Genomic DNA, 24982 nt, shown 5'->3' on the forward strand with positions numbered 1-24982 from the left:
GCCAAATGACTGGAAGAGATTCATATTTATGCCTATTCCAAAGAAAGGTGATCCAACCAAATACAGAAATTATTGAACAATATCATTAATACTACACAAGTAAAATTTTGCTGAAGATCATTCAAAGGTGGTTGCAGCAGTACATCGACAGGGCACTGCCAGAAATTCAAACAGAATTCAGGAGAAGACATGAAATGAGGGGTATCACTGCTAATGTCAGACGGATTCTGGCTGAAAGCAGAGAATACCAGAAAGATGTTTACCTGTGTTTTATTGAATATGCAAAGGCATTTGAAGGTATGGATAATAACAAATTATGAATAACATTTCAAAGTTTGGGAATTACAGAACTTCATTGTGCTCATGAGGAACCTGTACATAATTAATCAAGAGGCAGTCATTTGAACAGAACAAGGGGATGCTGAGTAGTTTAAAGTCAGGAAAGGTATGTGTCAGGTTGTATTCTTTCACCATATTTTTCAATCTGTATGCTGAGTAAATAATCCAAGAAGCTGGACCATATGAAGAAGGGGGCATCAGGATTACAGGAAGACTCATTAACAACCTGCTTTACGCAGATGACACAACCTCGCTTGCTGAAAGTGAAGAGGACTTGAAGCACTTATTGATGAAGATGAAAGACTACAGCATTCAGTATAGATTATACTTTAACAGAAAGAAAACATAAATCCTCACAACCGGACCAATAAGCAACATCGTGATAAACAGAGAAGAGACTGAAGTTGTCAAGGATTTCATTTTACTTGAACCCACAATCAACACCCATAGAAACTACAGTCAAGAAATCAAACAATGCGTTGCATTGGGCAAATCTGCTGCAAGAGGCCTCTTTAAAGTGCTAAAATACAAAGATGTCACTTCAAGGACTAAGATGTGCCTGACTCAAGACATAGTGTTTTCAATCACCTCATATATATGCAAAAGCTGGGCAATGAATAAGGAAGACCAAAGGAGAACTGAATATACCACAGACTGCCAAAAGAACAAACAGTCTTGGAAGATGTGCAGCCAGAATGCTCCTCAGAAGCAAGGGTGGTGAGGGATCAAGGATCAGTCCCTGGAGAAGGCATCATGGTTGGTAAAGTAGAGGGTCATCAAAAAAGAGGAAGACCCTCAATGAGATGGATTGACACAGTGGCTGCAAAAATGGGATCAAGCATAATGATGATCATTAGAATGGTGCAGGACTAGGAAGTGTTTCTTTCTGTTGTGCATAGTGTCATTATGAGTTTGAATTGACTCAATGGCACCTAACAACAACAACAGATTTATCATTTATGCCTTTGATGCATTTTGAGTTAGTTTTTCATAGGATGTGAGGTATGAGTCCTGTTTCATTTGTCTGCAGGTGAATATCCAGTTTTGCCAGCACTATTTATTAAAGAGAGTATTTTTCCTCCATTGAATGGACATTGACCCCTTGCTGAAAATCATTTGTCCACAAACAGCTGAGTTCAATTTTGAGTTCTCCATTCTATTCCACTGGTCTATTTGTCTTTTGTTGAACCAACAGCACCCTGTTTTGATTACAGTGGTTGTATACTGTGTTTTGATTTTTGGGAGTGTGAGGTCTCCTGCTTTTTTTTTTTTCTCAATATTTCTTTGCTATTCAGTGTTTCTTTCCTTTCTATATGAAGTGGGTCATTAGTTATTATCTCAATTGAAGCAGAAAAATCATTTGGAAAATCCAACACCCATTCCTACTAAAAATTCTCAATAAAGTAGGAATAGAAGGAAATTTTTTCACTGTAATAAAGAACATCTTTACAAAACCAACAGCTAACATCATTCTTAACAGAGAGAGGCTAAAAGCATTTTGCCTGAGAAAGGAAATGAAACAAGGATTCTCTTTATCTCCATTCCTATTTAACATTGTGCCGGAAGTCCTAGCTAGAGCAAAAATGCAAGAAAAAGAAAGTACATTCATATCAGAAAGGAAGAGGTGAAACTATCCCTATTGGTATGATATGGTATTATACATAGAAAACATCAAAGATTCCACAAGAAAACTACTGGAACTAGTAGGAAATTTTGGCAGAGTAGCAGGATATAAGATCAACATACAAAAATCAGTTGGATTTATATACAACGAGATCTTTGAAAAGGAAATAAGAAAAACTATACCATTTGTAATAGCTGCTAAAAAGATAAAATACTCAGGAATGAATCTAACCATGAATATAAAAGACCTATACAAAGAAAACAACAAAACACTATTTTAAGGAACTTAAAGCCATGGTATTTTCAATCACATCGGATGCATGTCAAAGCTGGACAATGAATAAGGAAGACCAAAGAAGAGTTGACGCCTTTGAATTGTGGCCTTGGAGAAGAATATTGAATATACTATGGATTGCCAAAAGAATGAACAAATCTGTCTTAGAAGAAGTACAGCCAGAATGCCCCTTAGAGGCAAGCATGGCGAGGCTGTGCCTTACCTACTTTCGACATGTTGTCAGAAGGGATCAGTCCCTAGAGAGGGACATCATGCTTGGCAGAGTACAGGGTCAGTGGAAAAGAGGAAGACCCTCAATGAGATGGATTGACACAGTGGCTGCAACAATGAGCTCAAGCATAACAACCATCATAAGGATGGCTTAGGGCCAGGCAGTGTTTTGTTCTGTTGTGCATAGGGTCGCTATGAGTCAGAGCCAACTCGATGGCACTTAACAACAACAACAAAGAGGCCTACATAAATGGAAAAACATACAATGCTCATAGATAGATTCATCATTGTGAAAATGTTTTCTACCAAAAGCAATCTACAAATATAATGCAATTCTGATCGAAATACCAACAGCATTCTTTAGCAAGATGGAAAAAAAAAAATCACCAAAATCATTTGGGATGGAAAGAGGCCCTGCATAAGCAAAGAATTATTGGAGAAAAAGAACAAAATAGGAGGCCTCACACTACTGTACAGCCACGGTAGTCAAAGTAGCCTGGTACTGGCACAATGACAGATACATAGACCAGTGGAACAGAATCGAAAACCCAGATGTAAATCCAGCCATGTATAGTCACTTGATTTCTGACAAAGAAGCAAAGTGCATTAAATGGGAGAACAGTCTTTTTAGCAAATGGTGCTGGAAAAACTGGATGTTCATCTATAAAAAAATTAACGTGACCCAAACCTCACCCCATGCACAAAAACTAACTTAAAATGGATCAAAGACCTAAATATAAAATCTAAAATGATAAAGATCATTGAAGAAAGAATAAGGACAATACCAAGGCCCTAATACATGGCACAAAGTCAATACAAACTATAACTAACAATGCAGAAACACCAGAAGATAAGCTAGATAATTTGGAGCTCTTAAAAATTAAACACCTATGCTCATCAAAATACTTCAGCAAAAGAGTACTACAGACTGGAAAATATTTTTGACTACGGCATATCTGACAAGTGTCTAAAATATACAGAATACTTCAATTCCTTAATAACAAAAAGACAAATAATCCAATTAAAAATTGGAAAGAACTTAAACAGACAATTCTCCAAAGAAAGCATTCAGGCAACTAACAGATACATATGGAAATGTTCATGATCTTTAGCCATTAGAGAAATGTAAATCATTACAATGAGATACCATCATCTCATCCTGATATTATTGACACCAATCAAAAATAACAGAAAATAGGTTCAGGAGGAGGAGTCAAGATGGTTGACTAGGCAGAAGCTTCTGCTGAACCCTCTTGCAACAAAGACCTGAAAAAACAAGTGCATCAATTACATACATGAAAATCTGTGAACTCTGGCCATCAAACACAGAACTAAGGAATTGACCTGAGTGATAGAGGAGTGAGAGACAGTGCAGAAGCAGAGACTAGTTACATAGCCCGGCTTGCAGCACCCCAGCCCTGACCCCTTGGTGCTGTGCTTTGGTGAGAGTATGTCAGGGCTGACAGTGGCTTCCTGAGACAAGGCATGCACAGGACGCAGCCCTAACCTCTTGGGGCAATCTCAGCAGGGGCCCAGTCAACACACGCAGTCTACACACCCCTCCAGAATCTCAGATAAAACAGCCCTCTGAACACTAGACAAGTGATTTTGTCTATTTTACTGCACTACCCTCTCCTATCTACCTGATCCCTCCCCTCCCTGCCCTAGCAGGCATCATTAACATTCAAATTCCCTGGGGCAGAGATAGAAGTGCCCTGCTTTTTTCTAACGCATTCTTCTGGCCTGGGAAAAGCAGCAATTAACCATCAGGGGAAAAAAATCCTTTCCTGACTTCCCTAAACTGGAAGATCAGAACAGAAGCAGCTCCAGTCCAGGCATAAGAGATCCACAGTCTTTGGCTTTCATCCCTACATGGAACCAAGTGATTTTTATAATGCAAAGGCAACTCTGTTAGAGGTCTGACTGTAATTGTTTCAGCTGAGCGGTGGAGTGGCAGGTTTGGGAGGTCTGATACCACTATACCTTTTAAACAGAGCCCTCACCTACCCACAGCAGGGGACTGAGGGCTGAGGCTCCATCCACACCACCTAGCCATTCTTGAAAGGGGTCTGAGGATAGTGGTGCCTACCAGTCTTTACAGGTACAAGCAATGGGTGCCTAAGGTACAGCTGCAGAGCTCATCCACCAGACTGCTCTAGAGAAAAGAGATGTTCCTTCCTCACTGGCACTAGGGGGAAGGCTGTCAGCACCCTGCCCTCCTCGGAGTGTGACCCAATGCTGCTACCAGAACCCACTACATACAACCATCACCACTACTCCTCTAAGATAGTAGTTGGGAGCCTAAACCACACACTAGGTGACCGACCATCAGGACACCTAAGCAGATTCTATTCAAGGATAGTGAATGGACTTAGAAGCTCATATACCCGGTAAGAGCTCTAAACAATCAAGGTAGCTCACTCTAGTAGCCCATCTGGGTATATTGAAACAAACAAACAAAAAAAGCAGATAAGACTTACTGAGCTAATATGAAATAAATTATTAAAATAACTTATAGATGGCTCGGAGACAGCAGTCGATAACAAATCACATAAAGAAGAAGACCATGGTTTCTTCTACAAACCCCCCAAACAAAGAATCAAGATCTCTCCCAGGTGAAGATATATTCCTGGAATTGCCAGATGTATAATACAGAAGACAAATATACAGAACACTTCAAGACATCAGGGAAGACATCAGAAATGAAGTAAGACAATGTGCAGAAAAGCCAAGGAACACACAGATAAAGCAATTGAAGATAAAAAGATTATTCAAGAATACAATGAAAAATTTAATGAACTGCAAGAATCTGTGGAGAGGCAGCATTCAGAAATTCAAAACAATAATAATAAAATTACAGAAATAGACAACTCAATAGGAAGTCAGATGAGCAGAACTGGGGAATTGGAATGCAGAATTGGGGAGATGGATGATAAGGCAATTGGCATCAAAATATTTGAAGAAAAATCAGACAAAAGAATTTAAAAAAATGAAGAAAACCTAAAAATCATGTGGGACTCTATCAAGAGGAATAACCTGCATATGACTGGAATTCCAAAACAGGGAGGGATAACATAAAATACAGAGAGAACTATTGAAGACTTGTTGGCAGAAAACTTTCCTGACATCGTGAAAGATGAAAAGATATCTATCCAAGATGCTTATCTATCCAAGATGCTCATCTAACCCCACACAAGGTAGATCCCAAAAGAAAATTACCTAGGCATATTATCATCAAACTTGCCAAAACCAAAGACAAAGAGAAAATTTTAAAAGCAGCCAGGAATAAACAAAAAGTCACCTACAAAGGAGAATTTAAGAATAAGTTCGGACTACTTGGCAGAAACTATGCAGGCAAGAAGGCAATGGGATGACATATACAGAGAGCATTGGAGTAGAAAAATTGAAAGTCAAAAATCATATATCCCGCAAAACTCTCTCTCAAATATGAAGGTGAGATTAAGTCATTTACAGATAAACACAAGCTTAGGGAATTTGCAAAATCCAAACCAAGACTACAAGAATTACTAAAGGAAATTCTTTGGTCAGAAAATCAATGATATCAGATATCAACACAAGGACATGGAACAGAACATCCTGATATCAACTCAGATATGGAAATAACAAAAATAAGATTAAAAAAAGAAAAAACTCTCAAAACAGGGAATCATTAATGCCATTATGTAAAAGATGAGAATAATCAGTAAAGAGGGACTAAATACAGGAGGCATGGATCTTCCACATGGAGAGAAAATCAAGGTGATATAGGGAGATACAAGTTAGGTTTATACTTAGAAAAATAGGGGTAAATACTAAGGTAATCAGAAGAGGACTAACAATACCATACTTCAAAATAAAAACCAATATAAACATAACGACACAGCAAAAAAAAATTCAATTACAATGAAAAAGAGGAACATACAATTTACAAAGAAAAACTCAGCACAAAAAAGTAAGTGGAAAAATAAAATTGCCAACAACACACAAAAAAGTCATCAAAATGACAGCACTAAACTCATAAAAAAAAACCTGTCTATAATTATGCTGAATGTAAATGAACTAAACTCACCAATAAAGAGATAGAGAGTTGCAGATTGCATAAAAAACATAATCCAACTATATGCTGCCTACAAGCAACACACCTTAGAATTAGAGACACAAACAAACTAAACCTCAAAGGATGGAAAAAATATATCAAGCAACAACAATCAAAAAAGAGCAGGAGTGGCAATATTAATTTCTGACAAAATAGACTTTAAAATTAAATCCACCACAAAGGATAAAGAAGGACATTATATAAAGATTAAAGGGATAATTTATCAGAAAGATATAACCATATTAAATATTTATGCACCCAATGACAGGGCTTCAAGATGCATAAAAGAACTCTAACAGCATTGAAAAGTGAGACACCTCCACAATTATAGTAGGAGACTTCAACACACCGTTTTCGGTAAAGCACAGGACATCCAGTAAGAAGCTCAGTGAAGACAAAGAAGGTCTAAATGTGACAACCAACTTGACCTCTCAGACATATACAGAACACTCCACCCAACAGCTGCAAAGTATACTTTCTTTTCTAGTGCACATGGAACATTCTCTACAATAGACCATATATTAGGTCATGAAACAAGCTTTTGCAGAATTGAAAACATCGAAATATTACAAAGCATCTTCTCAGGCCTAAGGCCATAAAAGTAGAATCAATAATAGGAAAGCCAGGGAAAATAAATTGAATACTTGGAAACTGAACAATACCCTGCTCAAAAAAAAAAAAAAAAAAAAAAAACCTGGGTTATAGAAGACATTAAGGAGGGAATAAAGAAATTCATAAGATCCAATGAGAATGAAAACAGTCCTTATCGGAACCTTTGGGGCACAGTGAAAGCAGGGCTCAGAGGTCAATTTATATCAATAAATGCACACATAAAAAAGAACAGCCCAAATCAAAGAACTGTCCCTACAACTTGAACAAAAAGAGAGCAAGAAAAGAAATTCTCAGGCACCAGAAGAAAACAAATAATAAAAATTAGAGCAAAATTAAATGAATTAGAGAACAGAAAAAAAATTGAAAGAGTTAACAAGACCAAAACCTGGTTCTTTGAAAAAATTAACAAAATTGATAAACCATTGGCCAGACTGACTAAAGAGAAACAGGAAAGGAAACAACCTGAACAAGAAATGAGATGGGCGATATCACAACAGACCCAACTGAAATTAAAAGAATCATATCAGATTACTACAAAAAAATTGTATTCTAACAAATTTGAAAACCTAGAAGAAATGGATGAATTCCTAAAACCCACTACCTACCTAAACTAACACAAATAGAGGTGGAACAACTAAATAGCCCATAATAAAAAAAGAAAGATTGAAAAGGTAATCAAAATACTGCCTCCCCACCAAAAAAGCCCTTGCCCGGTTGCTTCACTGCAGAGTTCTACCACACTTTCAAAGAAGAGTTAACACCACTACTACTAAAGGTATTTCGGAGCACAGAACAGGACGGAATACTCCCAAACTCATTCTATGAAGCTAACATATTCCTGATACCAAAACCAGACAAAAACACCACAAAAAAGGAAAATTGCAGACCTGTATCCCTCATGAACTTAGATGCAAAAATCCTCAACAAAATTTTAGCCAATAGAATTCAGCGACATATCAAAAAAATAACTCACCATGACCAAGTGAGATTCATACCAGGTATGCAGGGATGTTTCAACTTTAGAAACACAATTAAAGTAATCCACCATATAAATAAAACAAAAGACAAGAAAGACATGATATTATTAATTGATACAGAAAAGACATTTGACAAAGTTCAACACCCATTTATGATAAAAACTCTCAGCAATATAGGAACAGAAGGAAAATTCCACAACAAAATAAAGTCCATTTATACAAAGTCAAGAGCCAACATCGTCCTAAATGCAGAGAGCCTGAAAGCATTCCCCTTGAGATCGGGAAACAGACAAGGGTGCCCTTTATCACCACTCTTATTCAACATTGTGCTGGAGGTCCCAGACAGGGCAAATAGACTAGATAAGGAAATAAAGCACATCCAGATGGGCAATGAAGAATTAAAAGTATCTCTATTTTCAGATGACATGATCTTATACACAGAAAACCCTAAGGAATTCTCAAGAAAACTACTCAAACTAACAGAAAAGTTCAGCTGAGTATCGGGATACAAGACAAACATACAAAAATCATTTGGATTCTTCTACACCAACAAAAAGAACATCAAAGAGGAAACCACCAAATCAATAACATTTACAGTAGTGTAAAATGCTGAGTAATAAATCTTGCCAGACCTGTAAAAGACTTATACAAAGAAAACTACAAAACGCTTCTGCAAGAAACCAAAAGAGACCTATGTAAGTGGAAAAACATGCCTTGCTCATTGATAGGAAGATCTAACATTATAAAAATGTCTATTCTATGAAAAGCGATCTATAGATTTAATGCAATTCCAATCCTAATTCCAATTACATTTTTTAATGAGATGGAGAAATAAATCATCAACTTAATATGGAAGGGAAAGAGGCCTCGGAATCAGTAAAGCCTTACTGAAAAAGAACAAAGTGAGAGGCCTTGCTCCACCTGATTTTAGAACCTGTTATACTACCACTTTTTTTTTTTTTTTATACTACCACAGTAGTCAAAACAGCCTGGTACTGGTACAACAACAGATACATAAGGCAGTGGAACAAAATTGAGAATCCAGACATAAATCCATCCACATATGAGCAGCTGATATTTGACAAAGGCCACAAAGGAGTTATATGGGGAAAAGACAGTCTTTTTAACAAATGGTGCTGGCATAACTGGATATTCATCTGCAAAAAAATGGAGCAAGACCCATTCCTCACACCATGCACAAAAATAAGCTCAAAATGGATCAAAGGCCTAAATAGAAAATCTAAAACGATAAAGATCATGGAAAAAAAATAGGGACAATGTTAGAAGCCCTAATACATGGCATAAACAATATACAAAATATTACTAAAAATGTAAAAGAAAAATTAGATAACTGGGAGCTCCTAAAAATCAAACACCTATGCTCATCCACAGACTTCACCAAAAGAGTAAAAGGATTACCTACAGACTGGGAAAAAGTTTTTAGCTATGACATTTCTGATCAGCACATGATCTCTAAAATCTACATGATACTGAAAAAAGGCAATCACAAAAAGACAAATAAACTAATTAAAAAACGGGCAAAAGATTTGAACAGACACTTCACCAGAGAAGACATTCAGGTGGCTAACAAACACATGAGGAAATGCTCCCACCAATCATTAGCCATTAGAGAAATGCAGATCAAAACTACAATGAGATTCCATCTCACTCCAGCAAGGCTGGCATTAATCCAAAAAACACAAAATAATAAATGTTAGAGAGGCTGTGGAGAGATTGGAGCACTTATACACTGCCAGTGGAAATATAAAATGGTACAACCACTTTGGGAATCGGTTTGGAGCTTCCTGAAAAAGCTAGAAATAGAACTATTATACGATCCAGTAATCCCACTCTTTGGAATATATCCTATAGAAATAAGAGCCTTTACACTAACAGATATATGTGCTCCCATGTTCATTGCAGCACTGTTTACAATAGCGAAAAGATGGAAGCAACCAAGGTGCCCATCAATGGATGAATGGATAAATTGTGCTATATTCAGACAATGGAATACTACGCATTGATAAAGAACAGTGAGGAATCTGTGAAACATTTCATAACATGGAGGAACCTGGAAGGCATTATGCTGAGTGAAATAGTTGCAAAAGGACAAATATTGTAGAAGACTATTATAAGATCTCAAGAAATAGTTTAAACAGAGAAGAAAATATTCTTTGATGGTTCTGAAAGGGAGGAGTGAAGGAGAGTGGGAAAGAGGTGTTCACTAATTAGATAGTAGATACGAACTACTTTAGGTAACAGGAAAGACAGCACACAATACAGACGAGGTTGGTACAACTGGACTAAACCAAAAGCAAAGAAGTTTCCTGAATGAACTGAATGCTTCGAAGGCTAACATAGCAGAAGCAGGGTTTTGGAGACCATGGTTTCAGGGGACATCTAAGTCAATTGGCATAATAAAATCTATTAAGAAATAATTCTGCTTCGCTCTTTGGAGAGTGGCATCTGGGGTCTTAAACGCTAGCAAGTGGCCATCTAAGATGCATCAATTGGTCTCAACCCACCTGGATCAAAGGAGAATGAACACCACCAAGGACACAAGGTAATTATGTGCTCAAGAGAAGGAAAGGGCCACATAAACCAGAGACCCGAAGAGCTAGATGGAGCCCGGCTACAACTGATTATTGCCCTGACAGGGAACACAACAGAGGACCCCTGAGCGACCAGGAGAGCAGTGGGATACAGACCCCAAATTCTCATAAAGACCAGACTTAATGGTCTGACGGAGACTGGAAGGATCCCGGTGGTCTTGGCCCCCAGGCCTTCTGTTGGCCTAGGACAGGAACCATTCCCAAAGCTAACTCTTCAGACAGGGATTGGACTGGACCATGGGATGGAGAGCAATGTTGGTGAGGAGTGAGCTTCTTGGATCAGGTGGACACTTGAGACTATGTTAGCATCTCCTGCCTGGAGGGGAGATGAGAGGGTAGAGGGGATTAGAAGTTAGTGAAATGTACATGAAATGAGAGAATGGAGGGAGGGAGATAGCTGTCTCATTAAAAAAAAAAAAAAGGGAGACCAATTGGGAGAATGTAGCAAGGTATATATAACGTTTTGTGTGAGAGGCTGACTTGATTTGTAAACTACCAATTAAAGCACAATAAAAAAAGGTTAAAAAAAATCATAATTCACTATGAACAAATGGGATTTATACCAGGTATGAAGAGAGGGTTCAACATTAGAAAAACAATTAATGTAATACCCCATAAAAATAAAACAAAAGACAAGAACCACATGATTTTATCAATTGATGCAGAAAAGGCATTCGCCAAAGTCCAACACTCATTCTTGATAAAAACTCTCAGCAAAACAGGAATAAAAAGAAAATTTCTCTACATAATAAAGGGCCAACAGCCAACATCATCCTAAATGGAGAGATTCTGAAAGCCTTCCCTTTGAGGATGGGAAACAGACAAGGATGCCCTTTATCACCACTCTTATTCAACATTGTGCTGGATGTCCTAGCCAGAGCAATTAGGCTAGATAAAGAAGTAAAAAGCATCTGGGTTGGTATGGAAGAAGTAAAAGCTTTTCTATTTGCAGATGACATGATCTTATACACAGAAAACCCTAAAGAATCCTCAGAAAACTACTGAAACTGATCGAAGAGTTCAGCAGAGGATCAGGATACAAGATAAAAAAAAAAAAATACAAAAATCAGTTGGATTCCTCTACACCAACAAAAAGAACATCAAAGAGGAAATCACCAAATTGATACCATTTACAGTAACCCCCAAGAAGATAAAAAAAAAAAAAAAAAATTTTTTTTCCCAAGAAGATAAAATATTTCGGAATAAATCTTACCAGAGGTATAAAAGACCTATACAAAAGAAACTACAAGACGCTACTGCAAGAAAACAAAAGAGACCTACATAAGTGAAAAAACATACCTTGCTCATGGATAGGAAGACTTAACATTGTAAAAACACCTATTCTACCAAAAGTGATCTGTAGATACAATGCAATTCAGATCCAGATTTTTTAATGAGTTGGAGAAAAATATCACCAACTTCATATGGAAGGGAAAGATGCCCCAGGTAAGTAAAGCACTACTGAAAAAGAACAAAGTTGGAGGCCTCACTCTACCTGATTTTAGAATCTATTATACCGCCACAGTAGACAAAACAGACTGGTGCTGGTACCACAACAGATACATATATTAATGGAACAGAATTGAGAATCCACACATAAGTCCATCCGCATATTAGCAGCTGATATTTGATTGAGGCCCAAAGCCACTTAATTGGGGAAAAGACAGTCTTTATAGAAATCGTGCTGGAGTAACTGGATATCCCTCTGCAAAAAAATGAAACAAGACACATACCTCACACCATGCAGAAAAATGAGCTCAAAATGGTTCAAAGACCTAAAGTCTAAAACAATAAAGATCATGGAAGAAAAAAATAGGACATTAGGAGCCCTAATACGCGGCATAAACAGAATATAAAACATTACTAAAAATGCAGAAGAGAAACCAGATAACTGGGAGCTCCTAAAAATCAAACACCTATGCTCATCCAAAGACTTCACCAAAAGAGTAAAAAGACTATCTACAGACTGGGAAAAAGTTTTTAGCTATGACATTTCTGATCAGTACCTGATCTCTAAAACCTACATGATTCTGCTGAAACTCAACCACAAAAAGACAAATAATGCTATTAAAAAATAGGCAAAAGATATGAACAGGCACTTCACTAAAGAAGACATTCGGGCCGATAACAGATACATGAGGAAATGCTCACGATTATTAGCCATTAGAGAAATGCAAATCAAAACTACAATGAGATTGCATCTCACTCCAAAGAAAACATAATAATAAATGTTGGAGAGGCTGTGGAGAGATCGGAACACTTATACACTGCTGGTGGGAATGTCAAATGGTACAATCACTTTGGAAATTGATTTGGCACTTCCTTAAAAAACTAGAACTACTATACAATCCAGCAATCCCACTCCTTGGAATATATCCTAGAGAAGTAAGAGCCTTTACACCAACAGATATATGCACACCCATGTTCATTGCAGCACTGTTTACAATAGCAAAAAGCTGGAATCAACCAAGGCGCCCATCAATGGATGAATGGATAAATAAACTATGGCATATTCACACAATTTAATACTACACATCAATTAAGAACAATGTTGAGTCCATGAAAGATTTCATAACATGGAGAAATCTGGAAAACATTATGCTGAATGAACTAGTCAACTGCAAAAGGACAAATATTGTATAAGACCACTATTATAAAAAGTGGAGAAACAGTTTAAACAGAGAAGAAAATATTCTTCGACGGTATGAGACGGGAGGGAGGGAGGGTGGGAGAGGTGAATTCACTAATTAGATATTAGATAAGTTTTATTTTAGGTGAAGATAAAGACAATACACAATACAGGAGAGGTCAACACAAATGGACTAAACCAAAAGCAAAGAAGTTTCCTGAAGAAACTGAATGCTTCGAAGGCCAGCGTAGCAGGGGCAGGGGTTTGAGGACCATGGTTTCAGGGGACATCTAAGTCAATTGGCATAATAAAATCTCTTAAGAAAACATTTTGCATCCCACTTTGGAGAGTGTCATCTGGGGTCTTAAATGCTAGCAAGTGGCCATCTAAGATGCATCAATTGGTCTCAACTCAGCTGGAGCAAGGAAGAATGAAGAACACCAGATACACAAGGTAATTGTGAGCCTAAGAGACAGAAAGGGCCACATTAACCAGAAACTACATCAGCCTGAGACCAGAACTTGACGGTGCCTGGCCCAACTGATGACTGCCCTGATAGGGAACTCAACAGAGATATCCTGAGGGAGCAGGAGAGCAGTGGGATGCAGACCCCAAATTCTCATTAAAAGACCAGACTTAAAGGTCAGACTGGGACTTGGAGGGACCCCAGAGGCCATGGTCCCCAGATCTTCTGTTAGCCCAATACAGGAGCCATTCCCAAAGGAACTCTTCAGACAGGGATTGGACTGTAATGGGGATGGAAAATGATGCCGGTGAAGAACGAGCTTCTTGGATCAAGTGGACACATGAGACTATGGTGGCACCTCCTGTCTGGAGGTGGGGATGAGAGGGCAGAGGGGGTCAGAAGCTACCCAAATGGACAGGAGGAGAGAGAGTGGAGGGAAGAACTGTGCTGTCTCATTGGAGGGAGGGCAATTATGAGTGTACGGCAGGGCGTATGTTAATTTTGTATGAGAGGCTGACTCGATTTGTAAACTTTCACTTAAACCACAATAAAAATTAGTTTAAAAAAGTAGGAAAACAAAAAATCTGAAAACTGGTTCTTTAAAAAGACTAATAAAACCGAAAAACCTCAAGCAAAATCCATCACGAAAAAAGAGATGGAATAAAGTATCAGGAACTGAAAAGAGAACATCATTACAAAACCTACAGATGTTAAAAATGTTAAAAGAATGTTATGAACAACTTTATGCCAATATATTTGTATACGTGGATTGAAACAGAAAAATTACCTGTAAAATGCAACCTACCAAAACAAACAAAAAAATACAAAATGGATCAGTAGTAACTGGGAGTTGTTTTAGTGATTACACAAATGTGAGTATATAATTGTATTTGGAGATCTGTATTTCTCTGAATCTACACATAAATCAGTTGTAATTTAATACTGAGGTTTCCTTAAGACACATACTTAATAAAGGTCAAAGAAACAATGTGAAAGTTAAAAAAAAAAAAAAACAGAAAATAATAAATGTTGGAGAAGTTGTAGGGAAATAAGGACTCTCATTCACTTCTGGTGGGGATATAAAATGGTGATTTCCCATAGTAGAAAATGATAGGGTACCTCCTTAAAAAGCTAGAAGTAGAAACACCATAGGGTCCAGTAATCTCACTCCTAGAGAAATAAGAGCCATCACAGGAATAGACAAAGGCACAACCATGTTCACTGCAGCGTTATTCACAATAGCAAAAAGATGTAAACCACCTAAGTGCCCATCAACAGATTAATGGATAAACAAATTTTGGTAAATGTGTACAATGGAGTACTATGTGACCGTAAAAAAACAATGAAGAATACACAAAACGTCTTATAACATGGATGAATCTGGAGGGCATTATGCTGAGTGATATAAGTCAATCACAAAAGGACAAATATTATATTATATGAGACTACTATCAAAACAAAACAAGGTTTACACACAGGAAAAAAAAAAAAAAACACCTCTGACAGTTACCAGTGCGGAGACAGGTGGGCAGGGGAAACCACTAGATAAGAGACAAATGTTAACGTTGGTGAAAGGGAAAAACAACACATATAGGGGAAGTCAATAAAACCTGACCAAGGCAAAGCCATAGAAGCTTCCTAGACACACCCAAACACCTTGAGGGACCAAGTTACTGGGGTTTAGAACCGAGGACTATGGTCTCAGGGAACATCTAAGTCAATTGGCATAACAAAGTTCATAAAGAAAATGCTCTTCATCCTACTTTGGTGACTCACGTCTGGGGTCTTAAAAGGTTTCGAGCGGCCATCTAAAACATATATATTGCTCCCATCACGTTCAGAGCAAAGGACAATGAAGAAAACCAAAGAGGCAAGGAAAATATCAGTCCAGAGGACTAACGGAAAACATGAGTCACAGCTTCCGCCAGCGTGAGCCCGGAAGAACTAGATGTTTCCCCGGTACCACCAGTGATTGTTCTGACAGGAATCACAACAGAGGGTCTGGGACAGAGCAGGAGAAAAATGTACAACAACATTCAAAATCACAAAAAAAAAACGAGACTTGCTGTTGTGACAGAGACTGAAGGAACCCCATTAACACAGAACTGAAGCCACTCCCAAAGTCCACCTTTCAGCCAAAAATTAAACAGGCTTTTTTTTTTTTTATAAAACAAGCAATGACATATGTGAAGAACATGCTTCTTCATTCAATCAAATATATGACAGTAGCAACAACTGCCCAAAAGAAAAGATGATAAGGTTGGAATGGACAGAAAAATTGGATGAACAGACATATAGATTCCAGGCTGAAAAGGGAAATGGGGAGAATGCTGACCATTTCAGGGAATGCCACAAAAAAAAAAAATTACAAAATAAGGTGTGTATAAATTTTTTAATGAGAAACTAATTCTCAGGGTAAATTTTCACCAAAAACACAATTAAAAAAAAAGAAAGAAAGAATGTAGTTGAGATTTGTATTGGGATTCCATTGTGCCTGTAGAAGGTTTGTCCATTTTTGTAGGTCTCTTTTTGTCTATTGTAGCAGTGTTTTACAATTTTCATTGTATAAGCCTTTAATGTTCCTGGTTAGGTTAATTCCTAGGTATTTTATTAATTTGGGGCTATTGTAAATGGTCTCATCTTCTTGATACCTTATTCAGAGTAGTCTTTGTTAGTGTAAAGGAACCCAACTGATTTTTGTGTGTTGATCTTATACTCTGCAAAGTTGCTATTCTTTTAGCTCCAGCAGTTTTCTTGTGGAATCTTTAGGATCCTCTGTGTATAGGATCATGTCATCTGCAAATATAGTTTTGCTTCTTCCCTTATGATCTGAATACCTTTTATTTCTGTTTCTTGTCTTATTGCTCTGTCTAGGACTTCCAGTACAATGTCAAATATGAATGGTGATAATGAACATCTTTGTCTCCTTCCTGTTCTCAAAGGGAAGGCTCTCAGCCTTTCTCCATTGAGTGTAACGTTGGCTGTCAGTTTTGCATATGTGCCCTTAATTATTTTGAGAAATTTCCCTTCTACTCCTATTTTGCTGATAGTTTTTATCAGGAAAGGGGGTTGAATTTTACAGAACACCTTTTCTGCGTCAATCGATAGAATCATATGGTTCTTTTCCTTTGTTTTCTTTATGTGGTGAATTATATTGATTATTTTTCTAACATTGCTCTACCTTTGTAATTCTGGTATGAATCTCATTTGGTGTTTGAGTTTTTTGATATGTTGCTGAATCCCGTTGGCTAGACTTTTGATGAAAATATTTGCATCTATGTTAGTAAGGGCTATTGGTCTATAATTTAATGTTCTTTTTCTTTTTTTCTGTGATACCTTTGCCTGGTTTTCGCTATCAGGGTTATATTGGCTTCATAGGAAGATTCAGTAATGTTCCTTCCTCTTCTATATTTTTTAAGAGATTGAATAGGATTGGTGTCACATCTTCTCTGAATGTTTGGTAGAACTCTCTAGCGTAGCTATCTGCTCCTGGGTTTCTTTCTTTTTGGTAATTTTTTGATGAGATCTACAATCTCTTCTTTTGTAATGGGTCTATTTAAATTTTCTACCTTTGTTTATTAGTTTGGGTAGGTAGTTTGTTTCTAGGAATTTCAGATTTGTTGGAGTACAATTTTTCACAGTAATCATTCGATCTTGTTTATTTCTGTTGGATAAGTTGTAATGTCACCTATTTCATTTCTTCATTTGGTTATTTGCCTCTTTTGTCAATATAGTGGTTTGTCTATTTTATTGATCCTTTCTAAGAAAAACTTCTGGATTTGTTGATTCTTTCTATTATTTTTCTATTTCATTCATCTCTGCTCTGATCTTTATTATTTCCTTTCTTCTGGTAAGTTTTGGCTTCTTTTGCTCTTCCTTTTTTATTTGTTCAAGTTGTCAATTTAAGTTAATGATTTTAGATCTTTCTTCTTTTTTAATGTAGTCATTTATTGCTATGAATTTCCCTCTCAGTACTGCCTTTGCTGTGTCCTAAAGGTTTTGATGTGTTGTCTTTTCATTTTCCTTTGATTGTAGGATAGTGCCTTAAATGAAAGTTTATAAATCAAGTCAGTTTCTCATACAAAAACTTATACACACCTTGCTATGTAACCCTAGCTGCTCCTCCACTAATATGACAGCACACTACTTTCTGCTCTGTGTTCCCATGTCCATTCATCCAGCTCCTGTCCTCCTTTGCCTTCTCATCTTGCCTCCAGACAGGAGCTGCCCACATAGTCTCACATGTCTACTTAAGCCAAGAAGTTCACTCCTCACCAGGGTCTGGAGGCTATGACCTCTGGGATACCTCCAGTCTCAGTGAGACCATTAAGTCTGGTCTTTTTTTTTTTTACCAGATTTGGGGTTTGCATCCCACTGTTCTCACACTCTATCACAGATTCTCTGCTGTGCTCCCTGTCAGGGCAGTCATTGGTGATATCTGGGTACCATCTAGTTCTTCCAGTCTCAGGCTGATGTAGTCTCTTGTTTATGTGGGCTTTCCTGCCTCTTGGGTACATTTTTGCCTTTTGTCTTTCATGTTCTTAATTCTCCCTTGCTCTAGGTAAAATGGTAGGTTCAGACAAATTGATGCATCTTAGATTGCCCGTTGCTAGCATGTAAGACCCCAGATGCCACTCACCAAAGTGGGATGCAGAAAGTTTTCTTGTTACTTATTGTTATGCCAACTGACCTAGATGTTGCCTGAAACCATGGTCCCCAGACCCCCACCCGTGCTACTCTGGCCTTCAAAGCATTTGGTTGTATTCAGGAAACTGCTTTTGGTTTAGTCCAATTGTGCTGACCTCCCCTGTGTTCTGTGCTGTCTTTCCCTTCACCTGGAATAGTTCTTGCCTACTATCTAATTAGTAAATACTCCTCTCCCTCCCTCCCCACCCTCGAAACCATTAAAGAATATTTTCTTCTGTGTTTAAACTTTTTCTTGAGTTCTTAAAATAGTGGTCTCATACAATATTTGTCCTTTTGCAACTGACTAATTTCACTCAGCATAATGCTTTCCAGATTCCTCCATGTTATGAGGTGTTTCATGGATTCATCACTGTTCTTTATCTTTGTATAGTATTCCACTGTCTGAATACATCATAATTTCTTTATCCATTCAGCCGTTGATGGGCACCTTGGTTGTATCTATTTTTTGCTATTGTAAACAGATCTGCAATGAACATGGATGCGCATATATCTATTTGTAAGAAGGCTCTTATTTCTCTAGAATATATGCCAAAGAGTGGGATCTCTGGATTGTATGGTAGTTCTATTTCCAGCTTTTAAGGAGGTGCCAAATCAATTTCCAAAGTGGTTGTACCATTTACATTCCCACTAATTGTGTATAAGTGTTCCAGTCTCTCCACAGGTTCTCCTACATTTATTATTTTGTGTTTTTTGGATTAATGATAGCATTGTTGGGGTGAAATGGTATATCATTAGAGTTTTGATTTGCAGTTTTCTAAGGGCTCATGATCGTGAGCATTTCCTCATGTATCTGTTAGCTACCCGAATGTCTTCTGTGGTGAAGTGCTTGTTCATATTCTTTGGCGTTTTTTTTAGTTGGGTTGTATTTTTCTTGTTGAGTTTTTGCAATATCGTGTAGATTTTAGAGATCAGACACTAATCAGATTTGTCATAGCCAAAAACATTTTCCCAGTCTGTGTATAGTCTTTTTACACTTTTGGTGAAGTCTTTGGATGAACATAAGTGTTCGATTTTTAGGAGCTGCTGGTTATGTAGTTTCTTTTCTGGTGTTTGAGCATTGTTAGCAATGTTTTGTATGCTGTTTATGCCATGTATTAGGGCTTCTAGTGTTGTCCCTATTTTTTCTTCCATGATCTTTATTGTTTTAGATTTTATATTTAGGTCTTTTATCCATTTTGAGTTAGTTTTTGTGCATGGTGTGAGGTATGGGTCTTGTTTCATTTTTTTTCCAGATGGATATCCAGTTATGCTAGTACATTTGTTAAAAAAAAAAAAAAAAGAGACTATCATTTCCCCATTTAACTGACTTTGGGCCTTTGTCAAATATCAGCTGCTCATATGTGGATGGATTTAGGTCTGGATTCTCAATTCTGTTCCATTGGTCTACGTATCTATGTCGTACAAATACCAGGCCATTTTGACTACTGTGACGGTATAATATGTTCTAAAATCAGGTGCTGTGAGGCTTCCCACTTTGTTCTTCTTCAGTAATGCTTTAACCATCTGGTACCTCTTCCCTTCCATATGAATTTGGTGATATTTTTCTCCATCTCATTAAAAAATGTCATTGGAATTTGGTTTGGGATTGCTTTGTATGTATAGATCGCTTTAGGTAGAATAGACATTTTTACAATGTTAAGTGTTCCTATCCATGAGCAAGGTATATTTTTCCACATATGTAGATCTCTTTTGGTTTCTTGCAGTAGTATCTTGTAATTTTCTTTGTATAATTCTTTCACATCTCTGTTTAGATTTATTCCTAAGAATTCTATCTTCTTGGGGGCTATTGTAAGTGGTACTGATTTAGTGATTTCCTCTTCAATGTTGCGTTTGTTGGTTTAGAGGAATCGAATTGATTTTTGTATGTTTATCTTGTATCCTGATATTCTGCTGAATATCTCTTCCATTAGTTTCAGCAGTTTTCTTGTGGATTTTTTAGGGTTTTCTATGTATAAGATCATGTCGTCTGCAAATGGATATACTTTTATTTCTTCCTTACCAAATTGGATGCCCTTTATTTCTTTACCTAGCCTAATTGTTCTGGCTAGGACCTACAGCACAATGTTGAATAAGAGTGGTGATAAAGGGCATCCTTGTCTGGTTCCCATTCTCAAGGGGAATGCTTTCAGGCTCTCTCCATTTAAGATGATGTTGGCTGTTGGCTTTGTATAAATGCTGTTTATTATGTTTAGGAATTTCCTTTCTATTCCAATTTTGCTGAGAGTTTTTATCATGAGTGGTGTTGGACTTTGTCAAATGCCTTTTCTGTGTTCAACTGATAAGAACATGTGGCTCTTGTCTTTTGTTTCATTTATATAATGGGTTACTTTAATTGTTTTTCTAATGTTGAACCATCCCTGCATACCAGGTATGAATCCCACTTGGTCATGGTGAATTATTTTTTTGATATATTTTTGAATTCTATTGGCTAGAATTTTGTTGAGGATTTTTGTTCACAAGGAATATAGGTCTGTAATTATCTTTTTTTGTTGTGTCTTTACCTGGTTTGGTATCAGTGTTATGCTGGCTTCATACAATGAGTTTGGGAGTATTCCATCCTTTCTGTGCTCTGAAATACCTTTAGTATTAGTGGTGTGAACTCTTTCCTGAAAGGTTGGTAGAATTCTCCAGTAAAGACTTCAGGGCCAGGACTTTTTTTTTGTTGGGAGTTTTTTAATTACCTTTTCAATCTCTTCTTTTTTGTGGGGTTATTTTGTTGTTCTACATCTGTTTGTGTTAGTTTAGGTAGGTAGCGTGTTCCTAGAAATTTGTCCATTTCCTCTAGGTTTTCAAATTTGTTGAAGTACAATTTTTCATAATATTCTTTTATGATTGTTTTGATTTCAGTTGGTTCTGTTGTGATATCACCCATCTCATTCCTTTTTTTGGGTTGTTTGCTTCATCTCCTGTTTTTCTTCTGTCAGTTTGGCCAATGGTTAATCAGTTTTACTGATCTTCTCAAAGACCCAGCTTTTGGCCTTAAGCCTTTCAGTTGTTTTTCTGTTCTCTATTTCACTTAATTTTGCTCTAATTTTTATCATTTGTTTTCTTCTGGTGCCCAAGGATTTCTTTTGTTGCCCTCTTTCTATTTGTTCAGGTTGTAGGGATAATTCCTTGATTTTGGCCCTTTCTTCTTTTCTGTGTGTGTCTTTATTGCTACAAATACCTCTGAGCACTGTTTACCTGCATCCCAAATGTTCTGATAGGGAGTGTTCTCATTCTCGTTGGATTCTACGAATTTCTTTGTTCCATCTTTAATTTCTTCTATAACCCAGTGGTTTTTGAACAAGGTGTTGTTCTGTTTCCATGTGTTTGGTTTCTTTTCCCTGCTTTTGCTGTTATTGATTTCTACTTTTATGGCTTTATGGTCAGAGAAGATGCTTTGTAATGTTTTGATGTTTTGGATTCTGTTCAGGCTTACTTTATGACCCAATATGTGGTCTATTCTAGAGAATGCTCCCATTTGTGTTGGAAAACAAAGTATACTTGGCTGCTGTTGGGTGGAGTGTTCCGTATATGTCTGTGAGGTCAGGTTGGTTGATCGAGACATTTAGATCTTCTCTGTCTTTATTGAACTTCTCTCTGCATATTCTGTCTTTTGCCGAAAGTGGTGTGTTGAAGTTTCCTGCTATTATTGTGGAACTGTCTATCTCACTTTTCAATGTTGTTAGTTTTATGTGTCTTGAACCCCTGTTGTTGGGTGCATAAATATTTATTATGGTTACATCCTCCCGGTATATTGATCCTTTAATAATTATATAGTGTTCTTCCTTATCCTTTGTGGTGGATTTAACTTTAAATTCTATTTTGTCAGAAAATAATATTGCCACTCCTGCTCTTTTTTGTTTTTTGTTTGCTTGATAGATATTTTTTCCCATCCTTTGAGTTTTAGTCTGTTTGGGTCTTTAAGTCTAAGGTCTGTCTCTTGTAGGTACATATAGACAAATCATGTTTTTTTAATCCATTCTGCCACTCTCTGTCTCTTTACTGATGCATTTAGTCAACTGACATTCAGCATAATTATGGGTAGGTATGAGTTTAGTGTCCTCATTTTGATGTCTTTTTTGTGTGTGTTGCTGACAGTTTCTTTTTTCCACTTAATTTTTTTGTGCTGGGTAGTTTTTCTTTCATATATTGCCTTTTTATCTTTCTCATTGTTGTTGATTTTGATTTTTGCTGAGTCTTTAAGTTTTTCTTGTATTTTATTTTGTTTAATAATTTTTATTGTGCTTTGTTTTAAGTGAAAGTTTACAAGTCAAGTCAGTCTGTCACATATAAGCTTATATACACATTACTCTATACTCCCACTTACTCTCTCCCTAATGAGTCAGCCCGCTCCCTCCTTCCAGTGTCTCCTTTCATGACGGTTTTGTCAGTTTCTAACCCTCTCTACCCTCCCATCTCCCCTCCAGACAGGAGAGGCCAACACAGTCTCAAGTGTCCACCTGACACAAGTAGCTCACTCTTCATCAGCATCTCTCTCCAACCCATTGTCCAGTCCCTTCCACGTCTGATGAGTTGTCTTCGGGAATGGTTCCTGTCCTGGGCCAACAGAAGGTTTGGGGAACATGACCGCTGCGATTCTTCTAGTCTCAATCAGACCATTAAGTCTGGACTTTTTATGAGAATTTGGGGTCTGCATCCCACTGTTCTCCTGCTCCCTCAGGGGTCCTCTGTTGTGCTCCCTCTTGGGGCAGTCATCAGTTGCGGACGAGAACCATCTAGTTCTGCTGGTCTCAGGGTGATGTAGGTCTCTGGTTCATGTGGCCCTTTCTGTCTCTTGGGCTCACAGTTATCGTGTGACCTTGGTGTTCTTCATTCTCCTTTGATCCAGGTGGGTTGAGACCAATTGATGCATCTTAGATGGCCGCTTGTTAGCATTTAAGACCCCAGACGCCACACTTCAAAGTGGGATGCAGAATGTTTTCATAATAAAATTATTTTGCCAATTGACTTAGAAGTCTCCTTGAGCCATAGTCCCCCCCCCCCCCCCCCGCTCCTCTGACCTTCGAAGCATTCAGTTTATCCTGGAAACTTCTTTGTTTTGGTCCAGTCCAGTTTAGCTGTCCTTCTGTGTGTTGAGTATTGTCCTTCCCTTCACCTAAAGTAGTTCTTATCAGTAAATAACCCTCTCCCACCCTCCCTCCCTCCCCATCTCATAACAGCAAAAGAATGTGTTCTTCTCAGTTTATACTATTTCTCAAGAACTTATAATAGTGGTCTTATACAATATTTGTCCTTTTGCATCTGACTAATTTCACTCAGCATAATGCTTTCCAGGTTCCTCTATGTTATGAACTGTTTCACAGATTCGTCACTGTTCTTTATCGATGCGAAGTATTCCATTGTGTGAATATACCACAATTTATTTAACCATTCATCCGTTGATGGACACCTTGGTTGCTTCCAGGTTTTTGCTATTGTAAACAGAGCTGCAATAAACATGGGTGTGCATATATCTGTTCGTGTAAAGGCTCCTATTTCTCTAGGGTATATTCCGAGGAGTGGGATTTCTGGGTTGTATGGTAGTTCTATTTCTAACTTTTTAAGAAAACGCCAGATAGATTTTCAAAGTGGCTGTACCATTTTACATTCCCACCAGCAGTGTATAAGAGTTCCAATCTCTCCGCAGCCTCTCCAACATTTATTATTTTGTGTTTTTTGGATTAATGCCAGCCTTGTTGGAGTGAGATGGAATCTCATCGTAGTTTTAATTTGCATCTCTCTATGGCTAGTGATCAAGAGCATTTTCTCATGTATCTGTTAGCTGCCTGAATATCTTCTTTAGTGAAGTGTATGTTCATATCCTTTGCCCACTTTTTGGTTGTGGTTGAGTTTTAACAGACTCATATAGATTTTAGAAATCAGGCGCTGGTCGGAGATGTCATAGCTGAAAATTTTTTCCCAATGTGAAGGCGGTCTTTTCACTATCTTGGCGAAGTCTTTAGATGAGCATAGGTGTTTGATTTTTAGGAGCTCCCAGGTATCTGGTTTCTCTTCTCTATTTTTGGTAATGTTTTGTATTCTGTTTATGCCTTGTATTAGGGCTCCTAACATTGTCCCTATTTTTTCTTCCATGATCTTTTTCGTTTTAGTCTTTATGTTTAGGTCTTTGATCCACTTGGAGTTAGTTTTTGTGCATGCTGTGAGGTATGGGTCCTGTTTCATTTTTTTGCAAATGAATATCCAGTTATGCCAGCACCATTTGTTAAAAAGACTATCTTTTCCCCAATTAACTGACACTGGGCCTTTGTCAAATATCAGCTGCTTATATGTGGATGGATTTATATCTGGGTTCTCAATTCTGTTCCTTTGGTCTATGTGCCTGTTGTTGTACCAGTACCAGGTTGTTTTGACTACTGTGGCTGTATAATAGGTTCTGAAATCAGGTAGAGTGAGGCCTCCCACTTTCTTCT

This window comes from Elephas maximus, chromosome 4 (genome assembly GCF_024166365.1).
Source record: "Elephas maximus indicus isolate mEleMax1 chromosome 4, mEleMax1 primary haplotype, whole genome shotgun sequence".
In the NCBI taxonomy this organism is placed as follows: Eukaryota; Metazoa; Chordata; class Mammalia; order Proboscidea; family Elephantidae; genus Elephas; species Elephas maximus.